This window comes from Mustela nivalis (assembly GCF_964662115.1).
Source record: "Mustela nivalis genome assembly, chromosome: 13".
Classification (NCBI taxonomy): domain Eukaryota; kingdom Metazoa; phylum Chordata; class Mammalia; order Carnivora; family Mustelidae; genus Mustela; species Mustela nivalis.
In genome coordinates this window covers 48706462-48729778 of record NC_139032.1, presented here as the reverse complement: position 1 = coordinate 48729778, position 23317 = coordinate 48706462, and the positions used below count along the sequence as shown (strand labels likewise).

Sequence of the window (23317 nt, the reverse complement as noted above, 5' to 3'; positions counted from 1 at the left end):
GACCCCCTCCGGCAGTGTCCTCCCCAGTCTGGGTGCCTCTCGGGTTGCTTTTCTTTCCCTCCTCGCCCCGCCGTCCGCCCCCTTGACCGTCCCTGGGCTCGAGAGCAACGCGGTGTGCGCGGAAGCGCTGTCCCGCGCCTCGCGGAGCCGGGTGGAGCTGGTGGTGCGAGTTGACTCACAGTTGCAAACTATCCGCCAGTTAATATCCCGCTCGATCCCGCACCCACACCGCCTGCTCTTCTTGCCCTTCCTGCGCCCCTATTTTCGATTTTAGGATCTTCTGTTTCCTGAAGTGTTTGGATAAAATTGCTGTCCATGATCTACTGAGCTAGAAATGACTCGATGGTTTTCATAGTTTTTTTGAACGCTGACTGCAGAAAATGCCATGGCGGGGCGGGGGGGTTTGGAAGGAGTGTGTGTGTGTGTGTGTGTGTGTGAGAGAGAGAAAGAGAGAGAGAGAGAGAGAGGAACCGACCTAGGGGGAGGGCAGGGGGCTTCCCTCTTCTGGAGGACAGACAGAATGATACATACTGTCATTAACAGTTTTGACCCACCCAGACCCCACCCTCCGGTTGCATCCATCACACAGTCATTACAAAGGGGCTGCGCTGTCACACGGCTTGCCCTGCTCCTGGGGCTCTCAGGCTGGCTTAATGAGGTGCACCCAGCCGGGACTATTGTGCAGCGCGAATGAGGCAGGAACGCTACGGCAACGATCCTAGCAGCTGCTCGCAGCAGCCCGGCAGCAGCAGCCAAACCCAGACCTCAAGTGGATGGATGCCTCTAGAAGTGTTTTCCTGAACGAACCCATCAGGCAGTGGAAGACTGTGACAGGGCTAGTGAACTTAGATGGGGCATTCCTGTCCTGCAGTTGTGCTGGCTGGAGGCAAGTGCAGTCACTCGGGTAATCGCTGGGGCGCTGGGAGCGCGGCGGGCGAGGGCGGGCGGGTGGGTGATGGTGGTGGTGGTTTTAAGGCAGTCCTCAGTCCAAAGATGGCTTAGATCAATTTGCCCTCCAACCACTCAACTCTCCCCTTTACCTTTTGTAAGCTTGGCTTTTTCCACCTCCACCCTCTCCCTCCTGTGGTGTGAACCCTGCGTCTTGCTCTGAGGTTTGTGCGTTTAAATGTAATTCTGATTGGTGAATGTTCTCTCCTTTTTGTTGTGATTACTAGAGATACTTTAGTCCTGCCTTCCCAGTTCTGCGCCCTGCACAAGCAGTTTTGAAAAATTAAGTGCAAAAAGCATGACAAAGCAATATGAGGTTGCTGTGGTAAGTGAACTTTTAAACCAAAAATTACCATTTCTTCTCGTATATTTGGTTTGTGGGTGGTTTGAAGGGGAATCATCACACACAAAGGGCTCGGGGCTGGGAAGAGGGGGTGGCGAAACAAACAAAAAACAGTAGTTCTAATTTTGCTTTTCCTTTAACTGTGGTCAGTAGAGATGTTCTGCATTTATCCGGTTGATTCTCTTGGGATGGTGATGGGCTTGATGCGTTTAAAGTGGGTGAGAGTTGGCAGTCTGCAGGGTCGAGGGGCAGGGGAGGGAGGTGAAGGGAACAAGGTTATTGTCTGGTTTCTAAAAGAGCATGCAGCTCTGACTTCCTGAACTCAGCACAGTAGCCGGGTCTTCCTGATCTAAATCCTTAAGGAGAAAAAGAACAATGGGGTCATCCTCAATCACTACAACTATCGCTGTGCCCTCACCTGTCCTGGTAGACCTCCTCCTTCCATCTTCTCAGGTAGCAACATTAGAAGCCATCATTCTTAGGCAGATTCTAAACACTTAGGGATGGCAAAATAATACATTTGGAAAGCTGTAATCCTTAAAAAGAGGTTTGAGGCTGGAGAAAAGAATTGCTTACCATCCCACTTCCCACTTCTACCTTCTCTTCTCCTTGTCCTCTCTCCTTTTAAACTAAAGAGTACAGATTTATTTAAGGGCCCTGCCCCAACCTCCTCTCCTAATCCCTTTTTACTGTTTAAAAATGGGAGGTGTGTTCCAGAGAAGGATTTCTGAGTTTTGTCCCTTTATCTCATTCACTTTCTGAGAATAGCTATGCAACTTAGTATTTGTAGTATGCTTAACCATTTCAAGTTTGGTAAAAGGGTCAATCTTTCCTCTGGAAAACTCTAAATTGGCCAGCTCTGACTTAAACAAACAAACAAAAAAAAAATTAGCAGTGCTCAGTACTCTTAACTTTTTCTGTTTGTGAATCTGGTTACCTTTTAATTTGTCAAGGGCTGTTTGGACCTGCAGGTTCTCTGGTGAGGCAAGGCCATCTGAGTTTTCTCATTTGAAGGACGGAATGGAAACAAAAATGCCCCCTGAGAGGAATGGTATTCATGTTTTGTTGAAACCATTCTTAATTATCATTATTTTTTATAATTATGTATGCAGTATAATTGCATATGCTTGCATTTTTCTAATCTAAACCTATAAGTCATTACAAACTTCCTCTGATCACAAAAAAACACAGAAAATAACTTTTTAAGCTGATTACATTGCAACAGAGTTCATGAATTTTGTTGGGCATTATCATTTAATAACTTAATTTAACAGCTGATTTATTTTTGGTCTCTTCTTCATGAAGTTGTTGGAATTTACCAGTAACTATCAAAGGAAAGTGAAATCACCACTGTTGCTGTTAGTCTTGCCATTTCTGATCACCTTCTTTAAAAAGTTTTCTGTTTGGGACTTTAAAAACCCAATGGCTAACTAAACTACTCATCTGTTGGTACAAGCAGAGTCAAGTCAGTGGAACTTTGAAAAAATATTTTTTTAGAAGGGGCTACATTAGAATATAGTATTTTATATATTTGTAGTAGCAAGAGTTTCAATTGGGAATTTTGCTTTTTTTTGTATTGATATTCTTGGACTATAGTCAACTAACAATATTTTTAACTCTGTAATTTATTTTGGACCATTATACTTAACTGTCATACCTATTCTGTTTTGCGATTAATCTTAATCTATATTGGTACTGCCTGGGTTTTTGGCTTTTTTTTTTTTTTTTTTTTTTAATGAACATCTTAAACTGTATTTCTATAAGGAATATAAACAAAGTAAGAATTCACTACTACTGCTGTACAGATATTTGCAAGTAAATTTATGGCCTAGATAGATGCAAAGTTAGATCACTAGGATACTTGGGGGAAAACAACTTTAATCTGAACTATTTGATAATACTCATAATCTCAACTAAGCCCTCAACTTTACTATAACTTTTCATCTACACATTGAAAATACTGTTTTACTTGAAGACATTCATAAAACTTATTATTTAAAATAACTTGGGTAATTTAAAGTTGTCTAAGTGGTAATTAATAATGGTGCATATGGTTTAATAGCTTATAAACATAGATTATTTACTGCCATACATTCCTGGCACTTTCCCTCCCTAATACCACAGTTCTTTGGCAATTTTAGATTTACTAAATTTTCTCAATAGGAAATTTCTTTATATCAGAATGTAATACTATAATCATTTCTTTCCTCCATGTTCTAATTAGATGTCATTAGCTCATTAGAAATACAGCGGCCATGTTCTGATATTTTCCATAAATTTTATGAAAGCAGAAAACTTATAATATTCATAATAACAAAATTCTAAGTGTTTTCAACTAAGCAATATTCTCAAAGAAATTGTCATTGCTTCCCATAACATTGACTCACTTTATGTAAATAGGAATCATATGTAAAGGAGCAAAATAGATGGGATAGATGTAGGGAGTGCAGGTCAGTTGCAGCTAGGGTCATCTAATATTACATTGAACATTTTATCTCTTGTAACTATCTAGGACATGAAATGTGCTTGCAATCAAACAAGCAAAAAAGGAATTGCTGAAATGGTATTATGATTTTAACAATTCAAAAATAACCTTCATTTCTTACTTCTAATTAGTATTAAACTGAATGTATACCTTTTATAAGTAGACAATCTAAAGCAGCTAAGAAGTTAACTTTAATAGTTAACATTTGTTGTCTACCTGCCATGATCCAGGCGTGAATCCACTCATATGTGAGTGCTTTATATGTATTATCTTAGTTAATCTTCAAAACACACTAGGAGGTAGGTTTTATTATGCCTAGCAACTAAGTAGAGTAAGGCCAGTCAGCTTAATGAGCATTTGAATCAGATCTATTGAAACTTGGTCTAAAATTAAACAAAATGAAAATCAAATAATAGAAAATATGAGATAATTTTCTGAATTTAAAGAGACCCTCCACATAAAACCCACATGATCTCCACAAATTCCCAAGGTAGGAATGATTACCCTTAATCTTGGCACTTTCTTTGATAAAACGTTTTGAAGAAATAAAGCTTAGTGAAATATTCCTAATCATAACTCCCAAATTGGGTGAAAGTACATTGGGCTAATTTGTTGGTTGTTTCTCTCTTGGGACAATAATTATGGAGAACTTATTGCATTCTCCATCCCACCCCAAAAACAAGCAAAAGGAAAGCAAGATTAAATCAATTATAATGACAAAAGTATTTTCAAATAAGTACCAACAATGCCTACTTACTAAAAGGAAAACCTAACTGCAAAATTAGTTTTCCTTAAAAGAGGATTTACAATCAAATAAGTAGAGTTATTTTTTAAAAATGTTACCAACTTAAAATGCTCTTTAATTTTTCATTTTAAACTTTGAATATAATAATATTTGTCTAAGTAATGAAATGTTACATGATTTGATGATTTGATAAGTGGCAAATCATTTAATTATCTTTTGCCATACTTAGGTATTTTTTAAGTAAGTTTGCCTTGATAATACCTATAATCAATTAACTTCTGCTGTAACTATCTTGTGAACTTTTAAACTGCCCTGATTTAGTTAACTAAAGAGACATATAGAAAGTGATGTAGAAAAAAAAAAAAGTGATGTAGAATGGTAGGTACTACGGAGGGCACGTATAGCATGGATCACTGGGTATGGCGCATAAACAATGAATCTTGGAACACTGAAAAAATAAAACTAAATTAAAAAAAAGAAAATAGAATTTTCAAATGAGATCCCATTATTTGATTCCTTTTTAAATATGCAAGATGATAGACTTTCAAATATTAGAAAAATAATCCCTTTAAAAAGCTCTAATTGTACTCTTTTTTTATTTATGAAATCCTTGAACCTAAGAGATTGGGACACAGATATTGCATCTGCTCTGGTTTGCTTATTTATTAACTTGAATCTGCAAAAATGGAGATGAGAACCCATTCAAGTTCCCTTAAGTACCCATGAAAAAATATTTAAGGACATCATTTCCATTGAAGAGAAAACTCCTCGATTTTTCACTTTCACCTGAGAAGAAATGAAAGTACTCAGAATAACTCTGTCTGCATGTTATGCAATAAATGGTCTCCTGAGTTGTTTAGTGTAAACATTTTTTTAAATTGGGTTACTTTTTTAAAATGCACAGAGCTCACATGTTAAAAGAGCATTTGAATTTATGTTCTTGTCAAGGGAAGAACTTTTTAGAAATTAATTAGTCTGATTTGTGTCATCCTTTTATAAAGTGAAATCATCCAGATCTATCATATTTACTTTTATTTCCTTCAAAGATTTTATTTTTAAGTAATCTCTGCACCCAACATGGGACTCAAACTCACAACTCCAAGATCAAGAGTAACACACTCTACTGACTGAGCTAGCCAGGCACCCCATAAATCTATCATGTTTAAGCCCCAATTATTATAAGAGTTCCAGTAGCTTTTTTTAAAAAGTCTGATAACTTTTGATTTTTAAGAACCATGTTAACAATCAGAGAACTGTGGGGCTTGAGTGTTTCAACCTGGCAATATTCTAGCTGTTGGTCACATATAACTCAGCTGGATTTCACTTTGACCTTGGAGACCATGCCTTGACAGATTCTTGGATTATCACCCTCTGAAAATTAATTCTAGTTACTTACCTCACTTTAAATAAAATTCAATCTCAGTTTTTTATCATAGTTAATACAATATTTGTATAACTTTGTTTTATTCTTGATTTGAAAATTTACATTATATTACTATGTATTAAAATCACAGAACTGTATTAAGACAATTTTCTTACCCTTCAAACTCATCAAAGTACACAGGTATATATATATAAAGTAAATATACATGTATTAAAAGTGAGGGTTTCATTAGTATGAAGCAAAAGAGAAAACTTATTAAAGCAGCTTTTCAGTTTTAAATTATGGAATAATACCGTAAAACTGAATTTTATCTAATGAAAAGTACCTTAACTATATTTATTATTAACTAAAAATCTTGAATATTTTAGGATAAGCCTGTTGAGTCTATTCTCTTCTATATCATCACTATTGCTTTCCCTTAACTTCATACAAAATGTTAATTTCACTTGAAAAATTAGGAGGTGTGGACTATGTTTAAAGTAGGAAAAGAATGACAGGACCTTAAGATAATTCTTTTATAAGTTCTGGAAGCCTTCAAGCTTTGCACCTCAATAATCCTTTTAAATTCTTTTAAATATGAAATTATTACATTTTGTGTTCAAAGTAAAGTTGTATGTTATGGATTTTTAAAACTTCTCAGAGCATGAAGGGTTTACAGGAAAGAGCAAAATAATACAAGCTAGATACCACCACACCTGACAGACATTGACAAAGGTTGAGAAGACAGTGTTTTAATGGATTTTTTAAATAGAAATATACAGTTAATGAAATCTGAGGTCATTACCACTAAGAACCGAGAACTCAGCTTTTTGAGTGTTTCCAATAAAAATAATGAACCACAGGACACATAAATATTTAATAAAATGTAAAAAAATCACCACTCTCCTTTGTTAAGGATAATGAGAGTAAAGATTGCTTTAGAAATCAACACTTCTGAATTTCTAATTTCTCAGTGCTTAATTTACACCATTAAATTTGGTGTTATGGCAGAGATGGTATTTATTTATTTATTTATTTATTTAAAGATTTTATTTATTTTGACAAAGAGAGAGAGAGATCACAAGTACGCAGAACAGCAGGCAGAGAGAGAAGTGGGAGAAGCAGGCTCCCTGCTGAACAGAGATCCCAATTCAGGTCTTGATCCCAGAGCCCTGAGATCATGACCTGAGCAGAAGGCAGAGACTTAACCCACTAAGCTACTCAGGCGCCCCCAGAGATGGTATTTAATATGTTTAGTTCTTATCCTAGACAACATAACATTTTGGTGTATCCTGCAATATAAATTAATGGTATATATTACTCAACAAACATCATAGCATGCTTACTAGGTATTAGGCTCAGTGCTAGAGCCGGGAATACCCCGCTGGGAGAGATGGCTTTGCTATCAAGCAATGCACAGTCAGTGTAGGAGACAGACATGTCAACAAATGGTTATAATGGAGTGAGATCATTGCTATCCGAGCTAGGTACAAAGTGCTTTTCGGAGCGCAGAGGAAACTAGCACCAATTTGCTGGCAGTTTGCTTGAGCTGGGGTATTCAGGAAGTGCGTCTCAGTGGAGGTGAAGTTTTGCACACTGACTTTTTTTTTTTTTTTTTTTTTTTTTTTTCATTAAAAAAGTGTAATACTGGGGGCGCCTGAGTGGCTCAGTGGGTTAAAGCCTCTGCCTTCAGCTCAGGTCATGATCTCAGAGTCTTGGGATCGTGCCCCACATCGGGCTCTCTGCTCAGCAGGGAGTCTGCTTCCCCTTCTCTCTCTGCCTGCCTCTCTGCCTACTTGTGATCTCTGTCAAATAAATAAACAAAATCTTTTTAAAAAAATGTAATACTGGACCTCCAAATGATATAAAGAAAGATACAGTCTAAGAATAAAAAAGAAAGAAAGAAAAAAAAGACGGTCTATATTTTTCTAGCTTTTACATTTTGATATTTGATATGTGCTTAAGATGAGGGAGAGCAAGTTTTCTACGTAGGATGCTGAATTTTTTAAGATACATTAGTGTAATTTCTCAGATACACTGCCTTTGACAAATGTGCACAGCCAGGCAAGCCTTTAATATATTGATTATGTTAGTGTTTTGTTGCTGGTAGCATAATGGATAAAGCACAGGCTCCATTTTTATTCTTCTATGCTCTACCAAAGGCCGAGGAGGGGGGGGGAGGGAGTTGAGAAAGAAGTATATTGCAAACCGTGAAAGGCACACAAAAGCAAAAGTAATTAAATAACATAAATGGTGAGGGAGATTGCCTGTGATCTGGGCTAGAATTAGAAGAGGAGGTGTAAGAAAGCGGTTGAGAGGAAATGATATGAAAATGTTTTAAAATAGAAAAAAGAGTTCTGCTTTATAACAATAGGGCATCAACTTAAGTGATTTCACTTTCCTTTGTGTTGCTTTCACATTTACATTGGAGAAGGGAAGTACTATTAATCTGAAATTTTCTTTACTTAGAATTAAGTTTCATCATTGATCCGACTGAAACCACCCTATTTTTCTTTCTTAAACTCCCAATTGCCTGAAAAATCTTCACTTAAGAGTGATTAGTACTTCATGTGAATGTCATTATGCATTTTGCTTTCTGATATCTTGACAATGCATTCTTGCTGGGATTCTCTCCTGGAAACAATTTTTTATTTCTTTCTGTTCATTTTTAGGAAAATCCTCTCAACATTGTTATATGTATTATTATATAGGAAGGAAGCATGTAAAATACTCTTGAACTCATTTTACTTGTGAGTTTGAATAGCATTCAGATTAGAATGATTTCCCCAGAATTTTATAGGCTTGCCCAATCCAGCTGTATATTTTATATGCTAATGTAAATTCTATTTTTGTTCCCCTTGGGGGTTTAAGTGATTATAATTGTTGCTCTTCAAAAGCCAAACAGATGATGATTGCTGCTTCAGGAGTATACCAAAAGAAACTGGCTTTCATTAAACCTGCTCATCCACTTCATAATTATCTCCATTTTATCTAGCTAAGAAGGAGGAAAAAATGGCAAGTACAGTTCATTGAAGCCAGTTCAGTTATTTAAACATTACTTTATTGAACTAGCAGGGGGTGTAAAGTAGGGGGAATGTTTTCATTCTAACACTGATGTGTAGCCAGTGGCCCAACTCAAGAGTTAGTTGAGCATCAAATGCCAGAGGCCACAGGGAATGAGAGGGGAGATATTTTGAGCCATTCTGAGAGGAGTCCTCTAGTGGATACAGTAAATAGTACTGCAGTGACAGCTATGCTGAAATATTCTTTTTGCTTGTTCTTTCTGTAAATTAAAAATGAAAGTTATGTAGCTTTCTACTAAGAGAGACTCAGAAATGCATCTGAAGTGAAAGAGTAATTTCCTATATAATGTAAAAAATTGGGGCTGGGGGCGATATTGATAAGTTTCAGATACCAAATCCTGAGACCAACAACAGAAGTCCTTCAAAGAATCCTTATGGTCAAATAAGCCTTATGTTCTGATCTTGGGTCAGAAAGCAGATTCTTATGAAGGTTGATTTTCCTCAACAGATAGAGCATCTTCCCATTCAGGTGTCATGGGGCTCTGAGTTATCTGTTCCCTGGTCCTAGGGGCTGTGTGGAGGGGTGGTTTTGGAATTGGCTTGTATTGGAATATGTTCCTGACCACATATATTGCTGGCTGTCCTGATGGCGCAGTGAGGGTTGTTGAACTCTTACCCAGGGGAATAGAAAAGTATCCAGATTCATCTGCTATCTAAGTTTCCAGCTGTGAGAAAGCAGTTCTCTAGTGGTTCAATGAAAAATTCTGAAAGAGCTATCTCTTCCAAAATTTCAAAGAGCATGTTTTAGAAACCAATTGTCTAAGGGTAGACTCAGATAAAACATAATTTTCATAAACAAAGAAAATGGAAGATTTTATTTTTATTTTTATTTTTTACAGATTTTCATCTTTATGTTCCATTATAGTTCTGCAAGTTTCAGGCAATTTCAGCTTTTGAAGTTTTAACACAGAGTTGTTATTTTACAACCTAATTTTGAAACTTCTGTGAAATCATATTGAAAAAGGGAAAAAAGTTTACTTAATAAGAAAAAGGAAATATGTTCCTGAAAGCCTTTTGGATAATTTGCCAGAAAGTTCTATACATTAACAAAGTTATTTTCCTCTCAATTCTTATGCCATAACAATAAAAAAAAATTCCTGTTTTCATACATGTAATTTTATTTTGACTTCACAATAACCTCATAAAGGAAGAAAAATAAATAATATCATCTTATTTTATATATAGAAACAGAGTTCACAATTTTAAAACTGGAATTTGGGTTGGGGCGCCTGGGTGGCTCAGTTGGTTAAGCAACTGCCTTCAGCTCAGGTCATGATCCCAGGATCCTGGGATCCGGCCCCATATCAGGCTTCCTGCTCAACAAGGGTCCTGCTTCTCCCTCTCCCTCTGCCTACTGCTCCCCTTGCTTATGTTTGCTTGCTCTCTTTCTGTCAAATAAATAAAATCTTAAAAAAACAAAACAAAACAAACCTGGAATCTGGGGATACCAACTCCTTCATCAGAATTTTAACACCTGGATTTACCAATAGCTTGCCAATGCATGATGTTGGAATTAGAGCTAGACTCTAAGAATCCTTTCTAAACCCTAGGGTCAGGCTAAAAATGTTCCCAGAGAATGAATATTTTCTCAATCTTAGGTCACCTATGCAATTTTGCTTTCTTAGATCCAGGGAAAGGGTGTATCAATGGCATGCTCTCTGAAAAGTCTCTGAATTAAAAACTCTATCTGGTGGTGGGACAGTATTAGAATTTTTTTGGATTCCTGTGCAGAAATATGCCAGGGCTTACATAACTTTGATTTCTTACTAACAAGGCCTATAAAAGTCATAAGTCTGAGAATATACCAACTGTACCTAGAGCTGTTCTAGGCAAAAATAGTGAAAACTCTGTGATTGGTTTTTCACCATTCCATCACCTTCTCCTGATACCTCTGGGACCTGGCCATCCTTTGTTTCCTTAGGGTTGTGCTGTCCCTTTACTTATATTGTTCAAACCCAGGGTCTCCTAGGACAATATCTCTTTCCTTTCTACGGTGACAGGTTGTTAATCTAATAAATTATTCTCCCCTAATGGGAAGATATGAAGGAAAGTCCTCCCCCCCCCCCAGTTGATATTTAGAAGTGACTTACAGGGAAAATGTCCTCACTTTTGTTAAACAATCATGGTGAATAACTTGTAGGGTGGTCATGTCAGGCCAATATGAATATTTTTCTGATAGCTGCTTTTCTTAACCATGTGGCACTCCTTGATCTCTATCACTGTGGAGACTGCTTACTTATCTTGAAATAGGACAGTTAGAAATGAACTCACTCAACAGAAAAATATAACTGAAAAAAAAAAATCCTGCCTTATCTCTCTATGTTTATTAAATAGAAGTAAAAGCTACAAGCTATAGTAAACACTAAAACGTACCCATGCCAATGGAATGACTGAAATTTCCCAGGGCCATCTTACACATCTTTTCTTCAATATGACAGGAAATGGTGGAAAATCAGGTTTACTCTGTGACCTCACAGACATATGAATGTAAATCAAATCTTTTAAAAGTCTCCCTGTTAAGTGTCTTCCAGAATAATACAAAGTAGAGATTTGATAATTATTCCAATTAATCTGCTCAACAGAGAGCCACACAAGTCACACTTTATTTTATATTTTTTAATTTTTTAAAAATTTTATTTATTTATTTGACAGACAGAGATCACAATTAGGCAGAGAGGCAGGCAGAGAGAGAAGAAGGGAAGGCAGGCTCCCTGCTGAGCAGAGAGCCCGATGCGGGTCTCCATCCCAGGACCCTGGGAACATGACCTGAGCTGAAGGCAGAGGCTTTAACTCACTGAGCCACCCAGGCGCCCCACAAGCCACACTTTAACTGCAAGTTAACTGAGCAACTGAAATTTTGTACTGTTTTGTTTAGTTTTGTTTTAAATCACTGGTTCATCAGAATCATCTGTGGGGGTTTTCATAAATATGTAAGCTTAGACCTCACCTCAGAATTACTAAGCAGGGCGCCTGGGTGGCTCGGTGGGTTAAGCCTCTGCCTTCGGCTCGGGTCATGATCTCAGGGTCCTGGGATCGAGTCCCGCATCGGGCTCTCTGCTCGGCAGGGAACCTGCTTCCTCCTCCTCTCTCTCTCTCTCTCTGCCTACTTGTGATCTCTCTCTGTCAAATAAATAAATAAAATCTTTAAAAAAAAAAAAAAAGAATTACTAAGCAGACATCCTGGGATACAGACCAGGTCTCTGTACTTTAAAAGAAAAGAGCCTCCCCGGTAGATTGAGGCTTCGATCCGTAGCTATGAGTGAGAACCTCCAGGCTTTCCTCTCACCAGTTCTAACCATCACTGAAGAGTCTCTCTGTGCCAGGCATTCTCCTAAGCCCTTGACAAATACTTTTCCACGTAGTGCTTACAATAACCCTAAAAGGTGGCTTTTATTTGTATAGTACTCATTTTACCGGTGAAAAATTTGAGGCTTGGAGAGGTCGGGGAATGTGACTAAAATCATATACCACAGATATGGGAGAGTCAGAACCAGAATCCACGTCTGCTTGAATACTCTGAACCACTACAAGCCTGAGAAGGCCTTTTAAATACACAGATTGAAAATGCATGGCTGTATTTTATAGCTATAATTTCTAACCTAGAAGCTCCCATTTTGTTGTTTGATTATCCTAAGATTATCCAGAGTGTACATGGATTGTTTCATTTCATGGCCCTAAAAGAGAGCTGCTAAATTTCATGTGAAAGGAGATATGGTCTAATAGGTAAAGGATTCTTTAAAATTATAGGTCAACTGTTTTGCTTTCTTTGTATAAAAGTCATAGACGGCTTTCTACTTTAGGTCTTAATTCAGAAACTCAAGGTAGTAAACTACCTTCTAATTTCATGGCTAAAAAATATTCAGAAGTGACACAATGTTAGAAGAGCCTACTTTTTTCTTCCAGGTTAATTTCTTATCAAAAAATACTAAAAATTATATAAAATCATTGCTGAGAAATGCAGTTTCCAGTGTGGAATATGCAATTTTAGGATTTGTTCTTTCTGATTTGGGACTGACACCACTTTTTAGAATAGTGATGACTCATGTCTAGGACTGAAATCTGTTTTTCATGGGTTTATACATTTTCCCCTTGAATTGCACCAAAAATGGTTTTTTAATTGGCTTTAACTCATGCCCAATAAATTGGACGAAAATTGATTGCCGCAGTCATGTTTGGTTTAAAATTATTCAAGACTGCGCCATGAGTCAAATGAGTGCGTGATCGAGGGCAGCAGTGCTTTATGTCCTCTGTTTATGACAAATAATGTTTTTTCAAAACAGTCATAATTCATACCTAAAAGTTAATATATGTTCACGACTTATAAAGCTTAAAAGACAGTAGCAGAGCCATGTTAAAAAATAAATTTCTCTTATTTTCATATTCTTTCTTAATATTTCTTTCTAATATTTTCCCGTTCTCCCAAGACTACAGGTTTGGTCATTATATGCCTTTAAAATTAAATAATTCTGCATGTAGTTCTTAATAGATTCTTGGTCATAATAGTAGAATATTTTTAAATAGCAAAATTAAATAAATGAGAATGTTCAGACTATACCATCCTGTGGAGTTGAGACCGGGAGCCAGTTCCCCATTCTCTGCAGAGTGATTTTAAAGACAAATATTAAACAATATGAAAATTGAATTAACTCAGGTGACTGTTTAGGGCATTGAAATAGCAATTCACTAAATGGTACCTGTCAGGAAGCCAGTTTTTGTTCAATCTCATTATAATTATTTACTGTGTTATGGCTTTCATTTATTTATATCCCATAGAAATATACGCAAATCACTTTAAGGGTTTTGCTAGTTGGGAATAAAGGTGCATTTTATGAGATTCTCTAGCAATTGCAGGAAAGGGTATAATAAGGAAAAAGAAATGATTAATTAAATGAAAAGAACATCCCTTGGTCATAATATAGATAGGCATTAAGTGAAGGAAATATTTGATATTATTGAGTATAGTGAATATTAGGCAATTCTAAATGGGCAGATTAATTATTATCTTGTATTCTTCTAAGAAACTGGTGGAGCAATTTCTGAAATTTTTGTCAATTTGCTGTATTTTTTTTCAAAGATTTTATTTGTATTTGACAGAGAGAGAGAACAAGTAGGCAGAGGGGCAGGCAGAGGGAGAGGGAGAAGCAGTCTTTCTTCTCAGCAGGGAACCAGATGTGGAACTCAGTTCCAGGATCCTGGGATCATGACCTGAGCCAAAGGCAGCCGCTTAACCCACTGAGACACCCAGGCGCCCCAATTTGCTGTATTATATATGTATTTTTCATATGTATTAAATCTCAAGATTTGTTTTTGCAAGTGAACACTATCTTGTTTATAAACTCCAGGCTGGTCATTTGTCCTCTCTATGAATCTAAGTTTTCTTTTAAGCAGTTCCTCTCCATTCAGTATCTACCACCAGCTTCCACCTGCTGACTACAGGGCTGAAGCTTGAGCTCTTCAGCATAGTTTTGGTGTGTTTTTTTGACCCCAAACATAAAACTCCCTGTTTTTCAGATTTATAAAAAGAATAGATGCTCTGAATTTTTACAAACCCAATAATGCAGAAAACATAAAGAAAAAAGGACCTAAAGGTCCAATTCCTATTACCTCAAAATAGCCACTGTTTAATGTTCTGATGACTATTCTTTATGAGATGTTGAATACTCTCAACAATATTTCATGGAAATCTTTATATATCACTAAATTACAAACATATACTCTCTTTTTCAATGGCTTATAACTGTTTACTATGTTTATAGAGTACACTTCTCAAAATTAAAATCTACAAAAATTAAATAATGAAAATGTCCTCAAAACCTAATATGACTGGTGGCTTGGACCTCCTAGGACATCACACATTCTGTTTCTCAAAATCCTATTGATCTGACCTGAATCGTTTTAAAAGAGTAAATCATCCTAAGTATCTTTTATCTCACCTCCATTTGTCAGTAATAGACAGCATGTCAAGACTTGAGTATGATTATTTCCAATTTTAAAAAGAGTTTTATCTATTCATGTTAATTGTAATCTTTGTACTGTTGTTCTTTTGCAAATGTTATGTCATCTTTAATTTATGCTATATATGTATATTTTATATATATGTTACATGTATATATACACACATATATATATTTTTTAATTTCTGCTCTATTTCTTTAGAATTACTGGATTTTACCCCTGGAAAGTACGGCAGAGGTCATCTGATAAGTGGTTGTTAAGGACTTAAGCAATACAAAAGAAGTGCTTGGGGTCAAAGCACATCTCTGTTAGTTTCTCATTGTGTGATCTTGGGCAAATTACTCAACTTCTTCAGTCTCCTCATCTTTAAAGTGATGGGATGATTGTGAGGATTAAATGATTTAATGCGTGTAGAACATTAGAATGCTGTCTGGCATGTAGAACATACTCGATACTTGTTACCCATGATCATTATTTTCACTAATCCAATCTTTGGGGAATCACGACATTTAGTCAGAATGCTGACTGAATTGCTGATAGGGAATCAGCTAGACAGTAGGTGAAATAATACTCAGACTCATGTCTCTTTTCTCCAAGCCTAGGAATCTGAGCTCAATGTACCCTTCCTAGCTGTGTTTTTAGAGGCATCTATAGCTAATCAGAGTGCAGGCTCTGGTGCCTGGTTTCTCACCCTCATAGCTATCTTGGGCTTTTTGGCTCAAAAGTACAATTTGATCAGAACCCTATCATTTTCCCAGGGCCTTCTATCAATATTTTGGCCATCAAAACATTTTCATTATTATCAGTGAACTCCTCTTCTATACCTATCAGTCTTCCCCCATCTCTATTTATCCTCTGACCTTGCCACCTCATTCCAACGGGTTTTATGTTTATTTTGTTTGTTTTTAACTTTTTAGCTTCTTAACCCTCCTTATGTCTTGATTCTGATTCCTGTAACTTTGAGTCTCTTTGCACTTGGTGAGTCCAAAATTTACACTTATCAATAGATATATCCTGTAGTAGTTTTATGTCTGTTTCACTTCTCGCCCTTTTGGCTAAGATCAAGTGCAATAGTTTTATGTCAGTATTTTCCTCTGCTGCCTTTCAAAGCCTTTCCATGATGTGACCCTGGAGGACCTGACTAACCTGGTATCTTTGCTCTCAAGCCCACTTCATCCTCTATAGTCAGCCTGGTCTCCTCTACCCAAGTCTTGTAATTTTTTCCTCTGTACCTCATGTCCTTTGCTTCAAACACACACACACACACACACACACACACACACGGACATGCACATACACCCAGTAAAGTAGATTTATATAAAGATCTTTTAAAACTAAGGACTAAAACACCGTAATATATATTTATATTTTCCTCTTTTCTTACACTGTGTAAAGAGGCTCAGATCTTCATGTCTCCTTCTGATGTGGTTAAGATGGAAACATACCTTTCGTTTAGCATTCATTTCATATCTCGGAAATATTAGTATTCTAGAAAACATCAGTGTTGTATGAGTTAAATAATGAGCCCTGACAAAAAAGAAAGGCCTTTTTTTTTTTTTTATTGTCTGCACAAGGAATCTAGAAATATCAGCAAAAGAAAAAAAGAAATTTCACAGTAAATTGTGTCAAAATAATTCAAGGAAATGTCTATTTGTTACTCAAACAGTTTAAATAGTCTGTAACACCATTCATCTACATTACATCTTCTAACTCGTGTTTACAAAAACTGACGTTTCAAACAAACATATTCTCTAATTTCTTATACCAGAATGACAGTGACCAAAGGAAGAGAGCATCATTTTTATTACAATAGTATTCTCAGTATTCCCTTAAAATGCACATACATGCTCAGTCAGAGAAATAGATTTCCCCTTTAGCCACATCAACATGAAGGATCATAAGGGGTTGGAGTGATGGCAGCAGAGAGCAGCTCTGGCTGTGTGTAAGCATGTGTGTTTCTTCTCCGTGCTAATTATACTTCCTCATAGAAGCCTGGCAGTCACATGACTGGACTAAACTTTGTGTGATTCAGTCTTATCAAAATTTAAGGTGCATTTAGGACACAGAGAGATGCTCATGGAAGTTTAAAATGAAACTTAAATTTAAAATGAAAATACTGGGACACCTTGGTGGCTCAGTGGGTTAAGCCGCTGCCTTCGGCTCAGGTCATGATCTCAAGGTCCTGGGATCGAGTCCTGCATCGGGCTCTCTGCTCAGCAGGGAGCCTGCTTCCTCCTCTCTCTCTCTGCCCGCCTCTCTGCCTACTTGTGATCTCTGTCAAATAAATAAATAAAATCTTTCAAAAAAAATTTTTTTAATGAAAATACTGTTTTTTTTTTTTTAAATTGTAATCTATATATGAACTTAGACCTCAAAAAGTTTAAGATTCATTCTTTGATCAGGCTGCAAAGTTTTGTTTCCTTCCATTCTACTTATTCACTGAAAGTCCACATCTATAGCTGCATCTCTGTTAATCCATGGCACTGCTAGCCCAGGAGGGAACTTTGAAAGTATAAACCATAAGCAAATTTTAGTATTCTTTTGATATGATATGTTTTCCAATGTCAAGTGGACATTGTTTCATTCAAAACAAAAACTATTATAAAAAGCATATTCTCTTGTGTCCTTTATATACTTTACCTCCATATTTGTTTGGATATTTATACTGATAGATTTATCAAACACAGACAATCTAAGAACTAGAAAACTAGAGCAGAAAGTACTGTTAGCTTATGTGAATGGAATAAATGTAATAGCCTATAAAAATGTGGAGAGAGGGAATCAGCCTAGGGAAAGGCCAGTGATGAGGAGATTGAAACCGATTTCTTCCAAGGTCATAAACAACTAAAGACTTTTAAATTCTTGCCTTAGAGTTAACACAGAATGGTAAATAATTATGGATAATACATGCATATATATATAATTGAATAATGAAAGTATCTCTTGGCATAAAATCAAAATGCTTTAATTTGATTAGACTGTGATGGTATGTATTTCATTCAACTTGATTTCAGTGAGTAAGTAACTGAATTATAACTTGCACTTAATGCCTAACAGCAATATTTTGAGGTTAACTAAAGTAACAATGGTCATAGTTAATGCTAATGGTACACACTGTACCAAGAAGACATTCAGGAAAGCTGCTCTGTATTCCTATTAATCTTAAATGTAACCCATATTCCTAATTCCTCTGTTACCCTCCTGAAAATGAGAAATAATTTATGTCCTTCCCTATCTTCTGGGTTACAATGATAAATATGTAAAAGTGCATCGAGCTTTTTGTGATATAAGGTACTATAAAAATCTAAGGTGTTTTTATTATTATATCAATCAAATGGAACCTCAGACTAAGTTCCTTTCTGAAGACCCACAACTTTTTATGGGCAAATCATGAAATTGTATTGGGAAATATATTGAAGCCACATAAGAGGGTAGACAGAAGATTTTATGCCTTTTGAGGCCTTTTATACTTGGTTACAATTAGAAATGGGAGAAGATATTTATCATAGGATATATCAGTTGGGATATTAATGAGAGCAAATGACTATATTTAAGAGATGCCATGTAAAAGCAGGAACTCTAATTCTTCCTTCATCAAATAAATGTGCTAAGTCACCATTTTTGTTTCCATCATCCTAGTTACTGCATATCAGCTGTTTCCTCTGTTCCAGGAAGTTTGAATATTTTACACTCATGGTTACATTTAACCTCACAGCAATCCTACATTAAGCATTATTATCACCATTATATAGATCAGGAAATCAAGGCTTAGAAGAAATTAAGTAACTTGTCCAAGGCCCCACAATGATGAAGTCATGTTCAGATCAGGATGTGCCTATGTACAAACCCAAACTCTTAACAGTTTTCAAAATTGTAGTCCGTGGTAGAATAACATTGAAATATCTATTTAAAGGACTAATTTTTGGCAAGCTATACTATTAAAAACTTAGGAGGAGATATTATACAAATACTGGCACTCAAAAGATGCTTGAAGCAAACTGAAATGGGTCTTTTTTCAAAGATCAGGAATAAATAGAAACAGGAACTGATTATGTATTGATCATTTGATCTTCGCCTAAAGATAAATATTATAAGGACAATATCAGTTGTCTGATTTTTTTCTTTGGTAATCGATTTATAATCAGTTTTAAACAAAAATACTACAAAATTAGGTATTTCTAAAGCTCTTGAAAATAATGCCTTTATATATCATAGAGAGAATGTTTTCATTAAAAATCTATTATCCCATTTCCCTTAGAGGGAGTTAATAATGGGGAATCCCCCCAAACTTAAATTGGCATTTTGGGATCTTTAAATTATTTTTCATCATTCATAATGCCATACATATTATTTATTTGTGACAAAAATTAGAAGTGGTTTTTATAATTAATGCTAAAACATTTTCCTCTTCAATAGTGTGATTTTTCCTTTTTAAAATTATCCTCTGAATTATCTTTTGAAACATTATAATGTACATTTATACAATATCTTTTTCTCTCATTTCAGACTTGGTGAGAGTACATCTTTTAAACTTTTTGTAAATTCTCATCTTTAAAAAGTCCTACATGTCTTGGCAAAGAATAGTTTAAGCTGTTTATTGTATGCATATTTTCAATTTAATTAAGAAAAACAAAAATAAATATAGCTTAAGAGCCTCATTAAAGCTGGCAGTTCAGACTTAAGAGTATTTGTAACTAGCAGAAAAATATCTTATTGTCTGATTATTTGGAGATAATAGTGCCTGAAAGGCTGGAATTTGAAAGAATATTTCTTAAAATGCTTATATAGCAGCCACTATTTAAACCAATATAACATTATGGAAAATGGTGATATGGAAGGGAAAAGTTAGCTTGTATAAACATAAATTTTTCTCTCATTAAAGAATATATACTTCACTCATTTATCCATACACTTGAATAAAAACAACAAAAAAACTGATCTTTGGGTTAGGTGATAGGAAGGAATTTTGCATAAAGAATTGAAAAGAAATATGTTCGAGATTCATTGACTTGTATATATTTGCTCATCTTCCTATGAGTAATCAGATTAAGTGCATAGTTTAAAATAATAGTTTTTAATATATCTAAATAGTTAATTAAGTACTGAAGTATATATCCGCACCTTAATTTTTTTTCCACTACTTTTCCTGACAAATTCATTTTTAATTCTTCCAGTTCCCACTGTGATTTAAGCAGCCTTAATAGTATCAATTAAGTGTACCCTGGCATTGATCAAAGTTTTGGGGTTAAAGTAAAAACGGATTGATTTCCTAAAGCTGCATTAACTATGTGTTATCACCAGAAGGTATCTTTGTAGAAATATTGCTAAAACTTAAGTTATAAATGCTGTTGTGGAAAATGAAATGCATCCTGTCATGCACTCTCATAAATGTACACCAGTGAATTCGCAATCCACTCAATGACAAAAGGAACAAGATACGGTGCAAAGTCATAAGTGAATCAGGCACCAAGGTCACTGGTTATATTCTGATCATCGTACATTTTAAACTTCTGTGAAACATTTAGTCAAATAATGCATAGAATTTCACACCTCCTATCCATAAAAGCAGACATAAGGTATAAAGTATAAAAGCAGACTGTAGGTATAAAGTGTACTCTAAGAACCATGTGGTGTCAAATACACACATGGAATTTTTTGAGTTCCCTGAATTACCCCTTAGTAATTATCTGGGTAAAGGGGAAGGGGGTGAAATAGAACTCTTATTCCTGTAAGCAGGTAAGCTGATTCTCTTCTGTGGTAGATAATTTCTTAGGCTTTTCTAAAAATTACCCTGGAATCTCTGGTGGCTCTATCACATCAACAAAAAGGTCAAGTTAACCTCACTTTATGGTAACTCCTCTGTATCCAGTTGATCTGCTTTTCTCACAATAGAAGGAATACTTTAGATTGCATTTAGAATCAGTTTCTAATACTGCAGCCAGGGAGCTTCCTTTGCCCCGTGCTCTGATAAAGACAGAATTCTGTTCTCTATCAGATTCTTTAAATTGTTCCTAACTCTTATTTCACCAAACTTCCCACAACTTTATACTTTTCAGATTGTTTATGCAGAGTAGCTATGACTAAGAATTATGATCAAAATGCTGTGCCCCTTTGGTAGTCCTCCTCAGTTTATGCTCCCCAGATAATTTTTAAAACCGGTGGGCTTTTTCTCACACGGCTCCCCTCCCCCCATTAAAAAAAATAAAACAATATCCCATTCCAGGCGCCCCCTCTCTGCCTGCCGCAAGCATTTTAATGACAGTTTACTTTAGCGGTCTATCAGCCGACTGCTGCCTCTGCCACCTGAATTTCAATTTCTTAATTTACAGCTCAGATAAAACAGAATGGAGCAGGATCTGGGCTGCTCTCTACATTGGGTTAGCCTTATCAAGCGTGAAGTTTGGCGCATTGCAAACCTATTCAAGTGATTATCTGTTGAGGACCTCTCGAGCCATCTCCATCTCTGCACCGGGCTGATAAGACAGCTGTTTCTCTAGCCGCCCGGTCTCCCCGGGCCTCAGTCTTCTTCTGATACAAACTCTGCCTTTGTCATTGTGCCCCGGTGCGGTCACTTGCTCTATGGGGCTAGGGTTTGATCTGAACACACATGGGGGGAAAGTGCAAATGTGTGAGAGAGCAGAGGAGAGAGGAGAGAGGAGGGGGATGGTGTAGGATGGGGGGAGGAAGTAGGGGAGGGAAGGAGGGTTAGAGACCAGTGGGAGGTGGGGGCAGGGCTGCATACCGGGTGCAGTTGATAGCCCTGATTGACTGGTCGCTCAGGCCGGCTTTATTATTTCAAATTAGACGTGCATCGCACACAAGTGGAAACATAAATCTTCAATATGAGAAAGAGCCTCGGAGCATCGGAAGCAGAAAAACCGTTTCTTCCCAGGTCCCGGTAAAGGGGCCGGCCAAAAGACTGATTGCCACCAGCTGAGACAGATGGTTTCCTTTAACTTTGGAAACTGCTATTTTTAATTACTTGTATTAATTTTGCATGAGATGTATCGGCTCCAGGAGGAAGCTTAAAGAAAACTGTTAGCATCCCTGAAAGAAACGGACACAAAGCTCTGATTTGCCTTTTCTCACCTCCAGTTTTTCCTACCTCACCCTTGACTGGTCTGCTAGACCTCTCTTTGCATGCTCAGCAAAGATGTGAGTTTATTCTACTTAAAGTTGCTACTGTGTAAAAAAGAGGAGGAAAAGAAATCTGAGGACATTTTGTGGGAAGCTTTACATAAATGATCGTCGATCCGAAACTGCAAATATATTTTCCGAGACACTCTGGGGCACGTGCAACAGATCGTAGTATGAATCTGAATATTTGCAGTCAAATCACTTAAAGGAGAATGAACTTTGTACAAATTTTACCCAGGGGGAAAAAAAGGTGGGACTGGGGAGAGAGCACTCTAAGTTGGTCTCAAAAGATTTACTGTGACACTAGATAACATTTAAAAAAATTTAAACACTTAAATAAACAATTTACATGTCTTTATGTGTGAGCAGTATCCTAAGGTTTTAGGGGAATTCTCCCTGAGTCTACTGTCTTTACAGTTTTTTTCTCTCAGACAGAAGTTTAAAGACAAAATGTAAAGAGAAAGTGAAGGATGTTTGTGATCCTGCTCACTGCCGGTTCTGGCACTGTCCCTGATGGAAAGTGTTTGCAATATAAAGAGTCCTTTGCAAAATAGTCTAGGAGGTCACTTATCTTCAGATAAAAGACTTTGCCCTATTGCCAGTAAATGGATGGAGCCGAGGAGGAATTGAGGGTGGGGGTAGCGAAGGGGAAGGGGTATGGGTTTTTTTTGTTGTTGTTGTTTTGATTCCCGCTGGGAATTTTGAGGATTAAGAACTCTGGAGTAGGTTTAGCAGACTTTCCGATGACTACCTGGATTTGCATTTATTTTGCATGAATACTTTGATGAAAGACAGGCTCATCTGGGCAAGGGAGCATGTGAAAAGAGAAGTTTAGTGGATGGTGTGCCCAGAGTTCAGAACTCTAACTATCCTGACGCTTTGTCACTAAGGCCGAGTTCTAGCAGAAGCCGCCTAATATGAAATAAACATGTTTCTATGAAGTAGGACAGCCTCTTCCTTAAAGTCTGTGCAATGAAACATTCCCAAGAATTGCCGTTTCCGTATCTTACTTGGGAGGGACAGAAAACACTATCCGTTAGGCTTTGCAAACCTTTATTTTGGATCGGTTCGCCTCTGTCCATGGTGCTAATTCCTGCCTCATTTCCCTTGCCCAGTGGCCACGTTCTAAACTCAACGTTGGTGTCAATTTTCTCCACAACTTTTTTCCTGTTTTCTAAACTGTAGAAGGAAAGTTGACATGCACCTTTAGGTAGAACAAATAAAAGAGTAATCACCACGCTATATAATATCTATATTT

The 23317-nt window shown here is 36.6% G+C and overlaps 1 protein-coding gene across 1 annotated transcript in view; it reads left to right on the top strand.

Annotated features, from left to right (window-relative positions):
* The first annotated feature begins 1254 nt into the window (after positions 1 to 1254).
* ELAVL2 (ELAV like RNA binding protein 2) overlaps positions 1255 to 23317 on the top strand; it is a 170564-nt gene continuing 148501 nt past the window's right edge. The window contains exon 1 of the mRNA XM_082695404.1: positions 1255 to 1273. The gene's annotated coding sequence lies outside the window, so the exon portion shown is untranslated. The remainder of the gene's footprint in view (positions 1274 to 23317) is intronic.